This window comes from Callospermophilus lateralis, unplaced genomic scaffold, assembly GCF_048772815.1.
Source record: "Callospermophilus lateralis isolate mCalLat2 unplaced genomic scaffold, mCalLat2.hap1 Scaffold_197, whole genome shotgun sequence".
Classification (NCBI taxonomy): domain Eukaryota; kingdom Metazoa; phylum Chordata; class Mammalia; order Rodentia; family Sciuridae; genus Callospermophilus; species Callospermophilus lateralis.
The window spans coordinates 2,082,991-2,100,293 of NW_027512977.1; the positions used below are offsets into that span (position 1 = coordinate 2,082,991).

Below are 17,303 nucleotides of genomic sequence, written 5' to 3' on the forward strand. Positions count from 1 at the left end.
ATGGCAGACAATGCTCCAGTTCCTCATAGTAAATGATTTCACTAAAGTTGTATGAGTTGAGTGGCATCCTAATTCACTTCTAAAAGTAAAGAGTCTGACACAGGGAGAAGTTAAGTAATTGGTTTTGATTTTATATGCCTACCAAGTCGGAAAGTTAGGGTTGGAAATAGGGACATTTAATTATACCAACCTATCCAGAAATCTAATTTCCACATGTATAATCAGTGTATAAAGTTTAGAACTTTATAATAGGAGTGGCTTATTCATCGTAGAGTTCCTTGGACAAGCTCCAGAAGTCAATACACACTAGGTACATGTTAAAGAATGGTTGGGTGAAAAACATGGGCAGGTGGGTGGTGAGGATACTTTTGGTTATGGAAGAATGTTTGGGCCCCCTACTATTTTAACTCATACTCAAATCTGACAGTTCATGGATCAATGGCTTCTGGATCAACACCAAGTAATTATAAAAACCCACATTCCTCTGATGGTATGGGAATACCAGATCATTTCCTTCCCTAGTTCAGCATGGTGCACCACTCTGGATGGATTTACTAAAGAAGACAATACTGCCTTTTCCCTCACTTCTCAAAGGATATGGTGTTTTAATTCGTTTATCAGGCCTGCAGAACTTTATACCATTCCTTAACTGCAAATGTCAGAACTAAGTGCCTGGAAAGTATGAGTGAGAGGTCAGGGTAACCCTCCCTTCACTTAAGTCCCAACTATAAGTTTGGGTTCTGTCTTAGGTGCAAGAGGTTGAGAATACTTGGACTTTTGTTGATTTTACATCACCTTACTTGAAAATCAGAGGTTGATTTGGAAGGGAAGTCAAGAAGTTCAAAAGCTACTAGTCTTGCACAGTTCCCAGTTATTGAAGCAGGAGTATTATTTTGAAAGAAGCAGACCACTGTCATTATTAGGCCACAGCATTAGAAATTTGACTCAATATTTATTTTACCAAGGAGAGAAGCAGTAGGAAAGAATGGAGAAATCTAAATCTCCCTCAAAGTGACTGACTTTATTTGAAAAAGTGTGGGGAAGTTGAAGCTTAATCTTCTCTTGAGGATTATAGAAATTTTGATGATAAGTAACAAACATCTGGAGGAAATCATTCCCAAACTTGAAGATAGATCAATAGAGATTATGTAAGAACATAAGAAGAACAGGAAGAAAAATGGATGAATTAAAACAGAAAGAAAAAGAAACATGGAGATAAAGAAGAAACAAAAAATAATCAAAGAAATCATATATGAAATTTTCTGATTTTGATAAAGAATTAATCTAATCCAATAAGCTCAATGAGCTCCAACTAAAATGAATACAGAGATGCACACCAAGATTCTTCAACATGGTAAAGGGTAGAGAAAGAGAAAAATCCTTAAAGCAGCAAGAACAAAAGCAATTGGTCATACACAACAAATCAGTATAATATGAATAGCTGATTTCTCCCCAGAAACAATTGGAGTCAGAAGAAAGTGGGATGAACTGTTCAAAATGCATGAAGAACAATGTCAAAAATGAATCTTATCTACAACAAAATTAGCATTATTAAAAGGTAAGATAAAGCATTCCAGATAAACAATAACTGAGAGAATAAATAGCTCACAGTCTTTCTTTACAAGAAACAAGAAGTTCTTCACATTGAAATGAAACTACACACTAGAAAGTAAATCAAATATACTTGGAAAACAAACATAAATAAAAAATAAAAATGAAAAAAGCAAAAGAACACCAGTGAGTTAGCAATGTCATTTCGACAGAGAGTAGAAGTGCATGTTTATTCTCATATCTTAAATGATTTAAAAATAATTTATGTAAAGAAATGTTTTGTTGGGCCAACAACAGGTTGAAATATAATATATTTGACAATAATAGCACAAAGGAAGTAAAGAAAATTAAAGTGTTCTGAGTAAGCAAATGACATCATTTAGTAAATTAAATCAAAAAATTTAAAGGAGAACAAAAACTGTAAATAAAAAAGGTGGTATAAAAATTCTATAAACATGATTGCTCTTTTTCCTTTCATTAGTTTATTTAGTTGACATAAAATTACATGAAGTTATAACAATGTAGAAGAGGTTGGTTGCCGTAGTGGAGTCCTCTGGCTGTGTGTGTGTCTGTGTCTGTGTCTGAGGAGCCGCCGCCAGAGCCGCGGACGGTTTGCTGAGCCAGTTACTGCCCCTGGCCAAGACTCGCGCCGCCGTCATGTCCCGCTACCTGAGCCCCCCCAACACGTCTCTGTTCGTCAGGAACGTGGCCAACGACACCAGGTCTGAAGATTTAGGGCGTGAATTTGGTCGTTATGGTCCTATAGTCGATGTGTATGTTCCACTTGATTTCTACACTCGACGGCCAAGAGGATTTGCTTATGTTCAATTTGAGGATGTTTGTGATGCTGAAGATGCTTTACATAATTTGGACAGAAAATGGATTTGTGGACGTCAAATCGAAATACAGTTTGCACAGGGAGATCGAAAGACACCAAATCAAATGAAAGCCAAGGAAGGGAGGAATGTATACAGTTCTTCGCGCTATGATGATTATGACAGATACAGACGTTCTAGAAGCCGAAGTTACGAAAGGAGGAGGTCAATAAGTTGGTCTTTTGATTACAACTATAGAAGATCTTATAGTCCTAGAAACAGTAGACCAACTGGAAGACCACGGCGTAGCAGAAGCCATTCCGACAATGATAGACCAAACTGCAGCTGGAATACCCAGTACAGTTCTGCTTACTACACTTCAAGAAAGATCTGAAAGCGGAAAAAGAACCAAAGAAGGGCAGTTCAAGCTACCAAAGGGTGGGTGGAAGGTGCTGCAGTATGAATTCTGTACGAATATTTTGACTCTGGTCTGAAAAGATAAATGAATTATCGAAAACTACATGGAATAATTGAAGTCCCTTCGAGTTTGAAAGTAAGCATTTTAGGACAAATAAAAGGAAATTCAACTTTGTACTTGTGGAAACTAATCCCTAAATATGGACAGGTTTATAATGATTCATGGGTAACAGGTCCATAAAAATTATTGGAAACTAGGATGTCTGAATATCACGGAAGACAGCCATAGTCTCTTACAGTGCCTCTATTGGTCTGTCTCAAACCGAATTGGGTGGGAAAAGGTATGGTCCAATATGAACTTTTTCTTTGTTATCTCTTAAAAGTCAGTTCCATTTATGCCATTATTGGCACGTCTTGCCTTTGTTTATTCTGGTGCCAGTGTTTTCTGCTTGTTTGCTTTGTTGCCATCTGAGTATATTTACTTGTCTCACATGCAGTTTACATCTTCTTTAACCACTCTCTTTCCCAGGTAAATTCCAATTATACTTGACATCCAACTGAGAGGGCCCATCTCTTCTCACCTCTTTCATAGTCAGTATGTTCAGCAAATATTTATTGAGCCCTTATCATGGGCAAAGCATTGTACTGGATAATTGCGGAAAGAATGGATAATAATTCCTTTATTCAATAAATGTCTACTGAGCACAATCCAGTGAATTGTTATAATATGGCCTCATTGTTTTGAGGTGTATTATAACAATATTTTACACCATTCATATCCTAATATAATTATAAAACCCAGTATACTATCAAAGATAAGTAATTTTATGGTTTTCTGCATCCAATTAATACAAATAATAAAAAATGTTTTAACTTGTAATAAACTGATTTATTGTGTAGTGACTGTAAAAAAACGTTATAACAATGTACTTTTGGGTTTGTAACATTTTTAATATAATTTGTAGTACAAAAATAGCAGACAAGTGGAAAAAAATGGAATAGAGCTATACAGGAGTAATATTTCTGGGTATCATTGTAGTTGATTAATTATAAATTTGAAATAGTTGTTGATAAGTTAAAATATTTATGGTAATCCCTAGAACAAATATTAAGAAAACAATTAAAAATGAGAACAAAAGGTAGCATTATCAGAATCCTAGCTGACTTCAAGAGACTTAGAAAAGCAAAAACGATCCTGATGAAAAAGAAAAAGTATGGAGAACTTGCTTGAATTTCAAATCCTACTACAAAGCTGCAGTAACCAAGATGATTTGGTTCTTACATTAGGATTGACATGTAGATTTATGTAATGTAATTGACAGTTCAGAAATAACGTATATATGTGATCATACTTGTGTATGGTCATGGATTTTTTCAGCAAGAATGCCAAAACCATTCAATAGAAAAAAGAATTGTCTCTCCAATAAATGCTACTGAAATACTTGGATATTTTAATAAAAATGGATGATTCTGGATCTCTGCTATATAAAAAATTAACTCAGAATGAATCAAAGACCCAAAGTTAAGACCTAATATACAAGATGTCTTAGAAGAAAACATAAGCATACATCTTTATGACTTGGATCAAGCAATGGTTTCTTAGTTGTGGCAACAAAAGTACAAGCAATGATGACAAACAGACAAATTTGACATCATCAGAGTTAAAATCTTCTGTGCTTCATAGGATATCAGAAAATGTTAGCAGATGATCTACCTAATGGGATATAGTATTTGAAAATTATATAATTGTTAAAGGATAGGTATATATAATATATAAGAAGTCATCATGAATCAAAAATAAAAAGACACATAATTCAAAAGAAATGAGCAAAGTATTTGAATATTCAAATCTACAAAGAAAACACATAGTCATCCAGAAAGCAAATTAAAAATTTTACAAGATCATTAACTACAATGAGTTATCACTTTATACCTACTATGATGGCTAAAATAAAATTTAAGATAACAAGTATAAGATGTGAAGGAATTGGAACCCTCATACACTGCTTCTAGAAAAAAAAATTATTCAGTCACTTGGTAAAAATGTTTCCTCAAAAGATTAAATACAGAGCTAAAATATGATTCAGAAATTTCATTTCCAGGTTTTTAGCCAAGAAAATTCAAAATATAAGTCAATACTAAAATGTGCTCAAGGTTGTTAATGGCATTCGTAATAGCCAAAATACATACAGCCCAAATGTCAATCAACTGAATACTGGATAAGTAAAAATCATATATTTATAGAATGGAATATAGTTCAGCAATTTAAAAAAAGAAGTTCTTGTACATAGTATAATGTAGATAAATCTTGAAAACATTATGCCAAGTAAAAGAAGAAGGTCACAAGAGACTACATATTTCATGACTTCATTGTATGAAATATTCAGAGTAGAAAAATAACATAGAAAATACATTAGTGGTTGCCTAGAGTATGGGTTGGTAGGGAGACAGGAGGAATATCTCATGATGGGTATTGTTTTTAAATGGGGAGAAGCTGATGAAAGATGTCCTAAAACTTAATATGACCCTGAATGAAAAGATCCTAATATAATTTTTAAAAAGTAAATCTTGAATTATGCATTACATAGGGATGAATTTTAATGGCATGTGAAATGTACCTCAATAAAATTTTAATTTAAACAGAAGAATATGTGCATGTTGTTAAAAAACAACAAGCCAATAGATTCCACAAGTTGATTTAAATGTAGTGATTCATAAAGACACAAATGAGGAAAACTAGGAAAAAAGAAAAACAAATCCAAATAGCCCAAAATACAGTAAATGCAATAAATTAATAATTCATTCACTTAAAAAAAACTATAGGTGAAGTTAGCTTTACTGGTCAATCCTGTCAAAAATGTAAGTAAAAAATATTTAGGAAATATAAGGGAAAAATAGTGTAGTATTCACTACACTAATTCATTCAGAGTGCAGAGGAGAAATAAACATTCTCCACCACATTGTATGAGGTAAAATTTATCTGGAGAGTAAACTAACTATAAGGAATAAAAGTTACCAACTATTTTCCTCATGAATATAGACAAATCTCCTTTAAGATGGTATTAGAAAATCAAATATGAAGTGTGTAAAGTGTATAATATAATGACTGATGGAATTTATACCAAGAACGTGAGTTGGTTTCAACATTTGAGCAATAATCAATTTTATTTGCCACACCAACAAAATGAGAGAGAAAACAAATGATTATTAAAATAAATGCTGAAATAACATTTGACAAAAGTCAACATACATTCATTACAAACCAATAAGGAAAATAACTTCCACAAATTGATTTTTATGCCATTTCTTATAAAAACTCACAGCTAAAATAATATTTAAAAGTGAAATAATGAATATTGTTTGCCTAAGATGAAAATTATATAAGGTTATGTACTCTCTTCTATCTACTATTGTACTAAAGGTCCTAGCCTTTTAATGGTGGAAGAATAAATTGAAGGCATACAGATTAGAAAAGAAGAAAGAAAAAATGCCTTAATTCACAGATGATATTCAAAGGAATATTAAGAATTACTGAACTAAGAAGTTAATGTAGCAAATTACTGAACTAAGAAGTTAATGTAGCAAATTCACATGTTATGAATTTTGTAATATCCAACCAATTTTATATCAATCTCTGAATAATAAGAAATTACAAATAAAATTACAAAAGCAATAGCATTTATAATAACATTAAAACATAACATATTTAGAAGTAGGGTGAATAGAGCAAGTTATTGCATTGTCTGTAGATTGAAAACTATTAACTAAAACTAAGTGTGAGACATTTAGAAAGACTTAAGTAAATGGAGCTATATGCCATAGGCATGAATTGGGAGACTTACTGTTGCTAAAATGTCAGTTCTGTCAAAATGTATCTATTGATTCAACACAATCCTTGTCAAAAGTCTGAGCAGCTTAAAAAATATCTGATACTAACATTTTATAAAAGCACAAAGGATTTAAGATGTATAAAATAATTTTGAAAAGAACAAGGTGGAGGAACAGCACTACCTGATTTCCATATTCTCTAACCATACAGTAGTCAAGGTGCTATCATATTTGCATTTAAATAGATATATAAAGCAATTGAATAGAACAATGAGGGCAGAGATCAGAGATATGTGGGTGTGTGCATATAGGATTTTTAGTAAAAGTGTCAAGGTAATTAAATGCATAAAAAATCTTTTCACAAAACAGAGCTGAAACAACTGGACATATACATTGGGGAGAAAAATGATATTTGATATGTATTCTATGTGCAAAAATTTACCTAAAATGGATTGGAGAACTGATAACGTTCAGTTTGAAGAAAGAATAGGAACAAATCTTCTTTACTTTTGGGAATCACAAATTTGGTGGATTAGACATAAAAAAGCAAGAATCTCAAAAGAAAAAAAAAACACATGGGTTTATGAGACTTCAGAACATTTATGTTTTATAAAATGTTTAAAAAGCAGCACAGAGCATCATGGAAGGAGGGTAGTAGCTACACTGCAGGGTGTTATGACTGATTTTTTTGCTCCCTGTGGCTCTACAATGCTTCAACAAAGGTGAACACATTTGGGCTCCCATTGTCCAATTCTTTCCAATGCATCTATTGTAATGATAAATTTAAACATTAAACGCCCATTTATTTTGCTGTATTTAGGAGAGCCAGGTGTTTAGAACTCAGTGTTTTCACAATCCTATTTTATGAGGGATGATTAGTGCAGGGGAACAGAGGGACATTCAAACATTCTTCCTTATCTTTATAAACATGGGTATTAGTTTAGTTCCAATAATTACAATTCATAATTAATTAATTAATTTTAATTTGTATAAATGCAATATGGTTGTGTTCAAACTGAAGAAGGGTATCAAGTTACACTGAAAATCTCATATTCTTAGACACTGTGAAAGATAATTTATACATATAATTTCATGTAGTATTGATGGAAAACCTTTGAGGTTGGTAATGGTCTTTAAAGATATTGAAGCTGAAGTTTGACTAGAGCCATTTACCTGTTACATGTCTCACACTATATTTGATCCAATGTTGCCCTTTTCAATACTTTTGTCATTATATCATGATTGTGAAATTAGCCGACTAAATTTACTCAACTTCATTCATGAATCAATGATTAAAATCTGACTCAGTGAGCAATCACATGACAAAAGTCACACAATGAACCAGAACTATCTTATTCTTAGAAAGTTTCAAGGTTAGATAAAAGATCTTTCTCTTTGAAACTTCTTAGGCAAATTAAAATCCAAGAAATATCTTTGATTATAGAGTCATAAAATTAGTTAGCTGGAAGGGAAATTGAAAACATTTTAATTCAGTTCCTCCCTGCTAGAGATGAGGGACCTGATGTTCTGAAGTACAAAATGCCTGCGGTCATTTTGGAAGACTAGAGAATTAATGTTACCAAGTTCCAAATTCTGTCCTTTTGCAGTTATCTCAACTGTCTCTAATAATATGCTCTATACAAAATTCATGGGGGAGGGGAAGGCACAGTGATTCCAAGGACAGCAGGCAGTCCTGGTGGCTTTCCTCATCCTGGACCAAGGACAGCAGCAAAGAGGTAATGAGAGTCAACAGCACGTTTGCAGAAGTCCACAGGAAAGAGGAGGTGGGCAAACCAGAAGGCAAATGTCATTAGCATCACATGTTAGAGGGACAGCTTATTTAATTTTCTTTTAACTTTAGTCACAAGGAACATTGGTAAATAGCAGATCATGTCATGGGAGCCAAGCTGGAACTTGGCAACTTCAGGAAGAAGCAAACCCTTGAAAGAAAGGCTGATTCTTGAGGCAGACATCTCACATCCCTTGGTCTCTCATGTGTAGTTGCTCAGATGAGAGAAGGTAACGTTTTCTGGGATTCTATCAATTGATTCTATGAATTACTGCAAATACTGCAAACACCTCCTCTCTGTAGTTGTATGGTTCTTTCTAATGGTCATAGTTGGATTTAGAGGAATGAGAAAGCTTGTTTTTTTTTCTTTTATTTTCTGAATAGAAAAAAAACTTGGGGATTATGTGGCAGACAGAGATATAGGATTTTTCCAGTCCCTACCATGACATCAACCCCACAAACTCCAGTGCCAACTGAGAGAAACCAATTTTCTGGGTGCTCTAAGTCCAGAGGTCTTAACTTCCAGGCAGAAAGAGTGCTACTAAATTGCCAACGGTATTTTCACCCCAACATTTCAAGCATCTCAAGCCCCCAGGCAAGGAAAGGTGTCATAGGCTATGATCACCTGGAAAAATAAGGCTCCTGTGATAAATGTTGCAGGAGAGCATATTTTTGGCTCCTAAATGACTTACATTGGAATCTCCTGAGTAAGTTGGTCACAAATGAAGAAACCCAGCAATCTCATCTAGAGAAAGGCCTGAAACCACGAAGAGGGTTTGTGTCATTATCTCCACCCCACCCGCGTGAAATGGACCTATAACATAGGAGTCCATAGGAAGAAGGCCATATAAAATCAATAGCAGATAAAGATGATGATCACAATCAATTTAGGCTAAAAATCAACTGCAGTCCTAAGGGTTCCAATAATAGCATAAATCTCCTTACAACAACCCTTATCCAGGTGAAAAAAAAAAGCCCACCAAAATACTAAAGAAGCTTTAAGTAGATCCAAGTGCCCAAAGGGTAGATTGCAGGAGACCAATGGTGCACTTCCCATATCCAACCCCTTTGGGGTTTGGATACTCTCTCAGCTGCTGGTAGTAACTGCTGCCAATGATTCAACAACCCAGAGCTTGGTTTCCCTTGTGGCATTTGCCCAGGCTGGAGATACCCTTCTGGATTTCACCCACTTCTTGGGCAGGCCTCATCCAGTGAATGGGAGACATGAGGGTCTAAAGTCTGTTGCTACTGTCATCCAGTCTGATTTCTTTTTATGGCTGATCCTGCCTCATTGACTCCCCAAAACATGTGGATTCTGAAAGCGCTCCCAGTGTTCTTCCTGCCCACTTGCTAGGAAAGCTCACCTGACATTGTTATATTTCCCTTCCCTATGCCCTTTGTTCTCTCATGTAGTTCCATACTGTAGGTGGGATGAGTGTTCCTCAGCCTTTAGTATATATTTTAGGAAAATATGTGGGCAATAGACTTTCCAGATTAGTGAACGCATCAATGCCTATAAATTGTTCTGAACTATGGGACATATCCTCCCTAGAACTGAATTTTTAGGATGACAGATTGCCAGCCCCCAAACCTGAAACACTTCAAACACATTATTTAATTGGTTTCTGTTTTTAATCGTTTGCATGATTAAATCAGGCATTATCAATGCTTTCTTGAAAGTAATACATCCCCATCTACAGCCCCGCTCCACCTCTGGTCACTTATAAATGATCATTTTCTTTGGTATTTAATTGTCTGTATATGTTGTGTATAGATGGAGTTATCTTTGCATTTTTCCTTCTTGGGGTTTTTAGAGCTTATTGAATTTTGTCTGTTAAAATATGGCTTGTTTTTTTTTTCTCCTGAGATGTCTGAATCCATATTTTGTGGTATCTTTTACCAAATTTCATATTTCTAATAGGTTTCTTTTTTCTATCCAAATCTTAGTTTTAGTGATTTTTCACCTCTAAAGAATATAGGGTTGTTACATTTTCATGTATTAAGCCTTTGCTTAAAAATTTTCCTCCTTCCCTCTGAATTTTTGAATATACACATTATTATTATTTTGAAGTTCTGTCTAGAAAGTCTAATTTATTTTACTGTTTTCATCTTTCTTTTATTCATTGATATGTTTCTTTGTTATCAATTTTGTCATGTATCATACTCTATTGATTGGAAGCTGAATTTTTGAATGAAAAAAGAAATCAGGAATCGTGATGATGTTTTCTTCTTGCACAGATGCTTAAATTTTCTTGTCAGGCAAGTATTGTTGCAGCAAATAAGCTTTATCCTTTCAAAATTCGTTTTTGGCTTCGTTGATCTATTTCATTTTTGTGTTTAGTCCTCAGAAATGGTCCTTATTCCTAAGGCCAGACCCTTCTGGGGTATCAACAGGAATCCCCAAGTGCTTTATTAAGGCCTCTCTTGGCAATATTTGAACTCCAGCTACCATCTCCCCAGCCCTGAGCAGCTGCTGATATCACTTGCTTGGGTTATTCACTTCCTAGCTGGATTCCGCAGAGTTTTCTCAGTGGATAAAAAATTTGGTGATTATTCAATGACTTGAGAATTTGCTATGTAGATTTTTGGACTTGTTTTTCTGTGATTCTCTCTCCTCCCAAATTTTTCCCTAATTCTTTTCCTGTCCCGTGATCCTGAACTTTGTTTAGTTTCTGTCTATTAAGATTTTTAAGTCTACCCAAACTGGCACTTTCTGCATAGGGATCTTTTCCTTGCACTGTAAAGGCTGAAAAAATGCCCTCAAAAGCTTGGAGTGGTGGTGCATGCCTGTAATGCCAGTGGCTTGGGAGGCTGAGACAGGAGAATCTCAAATTTAAATTCAACCTCAGCAACTGTGAGGTGCTGAGAAACTCAGTGAGATCCTGTCTCTAAATAAAATACAAAATAAATCTGGGGTTGTGGCTCAGTGGTTGAGTACCCTTGAGTTCAATGCCCTGTACCAAATTAAAAAAAAAAAAAAGCCAGGACTAATGTGTGACTCACTTTGCATATTTTCCCTAGTCCATGTATTGTGTCCTCTCAGGTATTGTTTGGGTTGCTCTTAAATGCAAACATGTAAACATGTAAAATCTTATATGTATGTATGTGCATATGTGTGTATTTATAATTACTTTCTGTGAAAGTGTTAATCTAACCCACATTTGTAGCTGGATCTCTGCCTCTCCAGCTAGCTCTATTCTATTATCTTCCACTTCAATGCTGCCTACATTTCAGTGTCCTGAAATATTTATTATTCTCTAACTCCATTCTTTCTTATGCCCCTGTTTTCACATATGATATTCGCTCACTTCTTATTTCTTTCCTGCCTTATCCACTTCATAAAGGTCTACTTGTCCTTCAAATTAGTACTCAATCATCTTTACCTGTCTCTTTCCCCCACCACTTGGATAAATTGATTGATTTCCCAATATAATATCTCAAAAGTCTATCATTTACTATCTCCATTCCATTTTCATGCTCTATTATAATCAAATGTTTATTTATTTGTCTTTCTCTCTAGATTATGTTTTCTGCCTTTTTTAAAAAAACTTTCTTTTGTTTTTTGATTTTTTTTAGTTGCAGATGGACACAATACCTTTATTTTGTTTATTTCTTTTTTTCTTTATTTTATATTTTGTTTTTGTTGTAGTTGGACATAATACCTTTATTTTATTTTTATGTGGTGCTGAGGATTGAACCCAGAACCCCTCATGTGCTAGGCGAGCGCTCTACCACTGAGCCACAACCCCAGCCCCTATTTCTTTTTTATGTGGTGCTGAAGATCAAACCCAGTGCGTCACACATGCTAGGCAAGCGCTCTACCACTGAACCACAACCCAACCTCTGTTTTTTTGCTTTTTAATTAGGAGGATCCCTGTTTTGTACAATCCCGTAACCTCAGAGACTACTTGGGGGTGCCTGACACATAGTATGAGCTAGGTCATTTCCTGATACACTTATCAATGAACACTTTTGATCCATCACTATAGACATCTTCAGTGAGATTGGAAGTGAACTTTAGCCTTTTCACACACCAAGAGAAAGACTTGGTGAGATTGGAATTTTCTTTGACACTGTCATTCAGCCAATTTCCCACAAGGTAGCAGGCACTAAGCCCAGGGCTTTGTTGCTTTAATTACTTAGATACACAAATTATTATTAGATTACTTGATCCTATTACCACCTGTCTTCTTTAATTCCCATTTCTACCACTTCCCTTGTTACTTACACATCCTCATAAAAAACAACACACTCATTTCACCTTAACTAACTTGAGTTAACCTTCCATATTGCTTTCTCCAATACTTCAGCAAATTCGAGGCCCAGGCTATCCCTTTACCATATCACGAAACACCCCTAACTACTTCATGCCTCATCATATGCTCGTGTCTCAGAATATGTCATCCCATCTTCTCAGATTCAAACTCTCTTGAGTTTTACCAATTTTCTTATATGTGTTTTCTCTTTCCCTCACTACATATGTGTTTTGAGGACAGGTAGTTGGCATTTTATCTTTTTCATGTTTTGCCAAGAATAAAGAAACCTGCATGTTCGTAAGCTTAAAGGGAATCGTGAGAAATATTTTTCAATTAAAAGTTTAGTGATCTGAATTTCTTGGTTGGGAATGTTGCAATTATATTACTTACTAAAGGATTTTCTTTGCTTTAAGCAATATTATCATAAGAGCTTAATATTTTTTTTTTACTTTATCCAACTTGCCTTATTTTTACTACATATTTTATTTACTTGTGGTCATTGTTTTAATCCACATTAAATTCTTTCATCTCTCCATCCATCTATCCATCCATTTATCTATCACCTATCTGTCCCTATCTACCCATCTATCATCTGTCCATCATCAATTATCTCTATATTCTATCTGCCTATCCATGCTTAGTCTCATCCTAAACATGAAGTTATTGAACATATAACTTGAAGCTTATTTTTTCTTGAAAAACACTTTGTTTGTGTCCATGAAAATAATAATTTTAAAGAACCTCTTTCTCCATATCACCCAAGTTTTCCTGCATGACACCAGAACTGCACTGTCCCTAGTAGATAGAAACAGTCTAACTTCCATTCCAGTGGGTCTTCTTAAGTCCTACAGACACTGTTCACTCTAACTAGACACCATTGCTGGTGCCAGTCAGCTTGAGGAACTTATCCAGATATTTAGATTTTTTCTCAACCTCAGCTCTTTACTAGTTGGGCTTATTTTTATATTAGTAGCTTCAAATCCAGATTTTTGTACTATTAGCTTTGAATCCAGAATCTTCCTCTTTGTCCAAAACTGTTATACTGATAACTCAGCTTTGTTATCTACCTGGCCTTTTGATTGGGCTTCTCCATTTTGTCCATGAATCTCCATCCACTTTCCAATAGCCCAGTCCTTATGCATCACCACAGTGGTGATCGGGTGGGATGGAATCAGATATGGATAACTCAAAGAAGTCACCAGCAATGAAAGGCAATCACACATCCTAACTCTTCCCAGCAGCAATAGAAAAACAGTTGATTGTGAATCAAACCCAGCTCTCTGTGCATCTGTTCCTGAGATACATAGTTAATTTCTAAAACGTTATCTGAAAATAAGAGAATGTTAATATTGAATGTTGGGGTTTATGAGATGACTAAGTGAGACTATGAATTAAATGTTTTTATGACCCTTACCAATGGATGCATTGCAATAAATATGTATGGTTATTTCATTCTTGCTATTTCAATGTTACTGTTATACTTATTTCTATCACTGGATCACTATTCACAGTAGATCCAAGCAACTGGAGCAACTCCCAAAACTTCACTTCTTGGCAACCCCGGAGAATCCAAGGACTGCTGCCTGATGCCTCCCTTTGCCTCTTGCATCTGGCCTTCAGCTCTGTAGGCTGTCTGCGCAGAAGGGTTTTTCCTATGAAGAGAAGACTTTTCTCAGGAAACCAAAAAAGCAAAAATTGAGAGGAGAAATTATTTTTGGTTAAATTTTTGAAGAAATATTTTCTAAGAATCAGAAGGCAGGACACAATAATACGGGGATTATTTAAATGGAAAAAAAGATATAGAATCTGTATTTCAGACACAGATTTTATGCAGGCAGATGATGAGAATCCTTCCTTTTGGGGATAAAAGAGGACTGAATGTGGAGTAGTTCATTATTTAAGGGTGACTGAGTAGAGGGCTGGTTGACTGTTTTAATAGGTGCATTTTGCTCTAAGCACTACTCATGATGTTCAGAATATTCACTACAGTTGTCATCCTTTAGAACAGAGTTTGAGGTTTTGGTGATTATTTCCAATTGGTAAAAGGGACCACTTAGCTGCAGGAGACAGCAAGCTCTTGCTCTGAACAGTAGGACAATAAACATTTTTAGGACTTTTGTTAATTTTAAGTTTTGCTACACCCAGATGCTACCTTCACAAAGCCCATGGAAAGGTCTGTAAATGCGCTGGCCTAGCTGATGGAGGCCGAGTTATAAAATAGCCAGGGAACACAGAGTCCTGCATAGAGATCACAGTGATGACTAGGTTCAGGGTTCATTTCTTCATCCCAGGAGCATATACCCAAAGTAATTTCCCTGAGAGGGAGTTTTCTTGTGCATGCAAATGACCTGAAAATAGACAAGAAGCTGTTGTGTCTGGGGTAGTGATTGAAACATGGTTATTTTGTTTGCCTTTCTTGCCAGGTATCTTAGTCCATTCTGGGTGGCTTCTTAAGAATAGAGTTACAATTCTGGAGGCTGGGAAGTCCAAAATCAAGGTCCTTGCAGACTTATTGCCTGGAGAGGATCTACCTCCTGATTCTTATATGTTCATTTTCTGGTAGTGTCCTCATGGCAGAATAGAAGCGAATTCTCTGGGGTCCCTTTTATAAGAATGATAATCTCATTCAAGAGGGCTCTAGTCTCATGGCCTAATTACCTCCCAAAGGCCCTCTCTCCAAATATCACCATATTGGGGATTGGGTTTGAACATGTGAATTGGAGGATGGATATGAATAATCATTCAGTCTGCAACCCCAGGCATATGTAGAATACTAGGGTGAGAAACACTGGGTATTTAGCAAACAAACTCATTGGAATTTTGTGAAACCTGAGGTCTCAAAAAGACTTGAAAAGGCCAGATGATGTAACAGGAACAATACATGGCTCTGAGTCCCATTTATATTGGAGTTCTAACTCTGCCTCTTAAGAGCTGAGGAACATCAACAAATTATTTACCCTTTCTGAGCTTCAGGTAAAATGGACAATCTAAAGTTCAGAAAGGGGAAATAATTTTTCAATAACAATAATAATAATAATATCAATCTCATGAAGCTGTTTGGAGGATCCAAAGGAAGGACACGTGAAAGCATTGTTACATTAGGAAGGCTGCTGCAAACACCACAAATGTGTTGGCTTAATACATCAATTTATGGTCTACATCATTGTTGGTAAACATCTGACTCCTGCCAGCAGGCTGAAATCCTGAAGTTAGAGTAGCCGCCTCCTTTCTGAAGCTCTAGAGCTGGGTCTTTCTTCTTGCCCTTTCCAGTTCCTAGAGGCCCTCAGCATTCCTTGGCCCCTCCTTCTAACTTCAAAACTAAATAATTGGTTTCTTCCTTCTTCAAAATACACTGTGTCCCTCCTCTTCTTCTTCCTTCCATTTTTTGAGAACCCTTGTGATTACATTAGGCCTACCTCAGTCATTCAGGAGAAACTCCCATCTTCAGGTCCTTAATCATATTGGGGAGGTTCAGAATTAGACTGTAGGCATTTTTAGGAGGACATTGTTCTATCACAGGGTCTCCTCAGGCCAGAGGTATGGCCATGGTACTGAAGCATTATTGGAACACGGTGACTTTTAACTGAAAACCCAAAGAAGTGTGAGGGCTATGTGTATCTCACTTTCACTTTTGTCATAGAAAGCCACTTTGCTTTCTTTTAGGCCCAGAAGACAAAGTGATAGGACAGTTGATCTATCTCCATGCCTTGACATGTTTATTTAAAATTCTTTGGGTTACAAAAAATTTCTATAACATTATGCAAAGTGGGTGTCAAGTTGCTGCGTGCAGGGAGAGTGACACAAACTGAAAGTCAGCGATCAAGCCTGGCTTCTGACTGGGATAAGCAAGAAGCGAAAGCAAAATCTGCTACTCCCCTCTTTCCCCAAATGGCAGAGGCTAGCATGAGATAACAGGCAGGGCAGGTGTGGGAACCATCACACTACTGAGGAGCCCTGGAGGAAAGGCTTCTGCCTCTGTGTAGACCCAGGGAGTGGGAAAGAGATGGGAATGGGAGAGATGTTGTTTTAGTTTTAATTGACAAATAATGATTTAAATGTTTATGGTATAAAATGTAATGGTTTAATGAATGTATAATTGTGGAATAAACAAATAAGGTTATTCAACTTTTCCATCACATTAAATACTTATATCATTGTGCTGAGAATAATTATTTTAATAATTAAATAACTATTATTATTAATGATTGTCATGCTGTGCAATAAATCACCAGAAGTTTATTTCTGCTATATAACTGCAACTTTGTACCCTTTATTTAACATTTCCTCTTACCTGTCCAGCCCTCATACCTACTCCAGCCTCTGGTAACTTCCAGCTACTTTCCACTTCTAGGAGTAGGACTTTTAAAATTTCCACATATAGATAAGATCATATGATGATTTTCCTCTGTGCCTTGCTTGTTTCAGTTAGTCAAATATCCTATAGATTCCTCCACGTTGTTGTAAATGACAGAAGTTGCTGGTTTGTGATGGCAGAATAGTATTCCATTATGTATACTTCCCACATTTAAAAAACCCATTCCATCCTTCATGGGTGCTTCAGTTGATTCCATGTCTTGAATATTGTAAATAATGCTGCATTCTATATGGAGATGCAGATATCTTTTCCACACACTGATTTCAATTCCT

At 35.6% G+C, this 17,303-nt stretch overlaps 1 pseudogene; it reads left to right on the forward strand.

Moving 5' to 3' along the window:
* The first annotated feature begins 2,148 nt into the window (after positions 1–2,148).
* Positions 2,149–2,960, forward strand: LOC143388711 (serine/arginine-rich splicing factor 10 pseudogene; annotated as a pseudogene).
* The last annotated feature ends 14,343 nt before the right edge of the window (positions 2,961–17,303 follow it).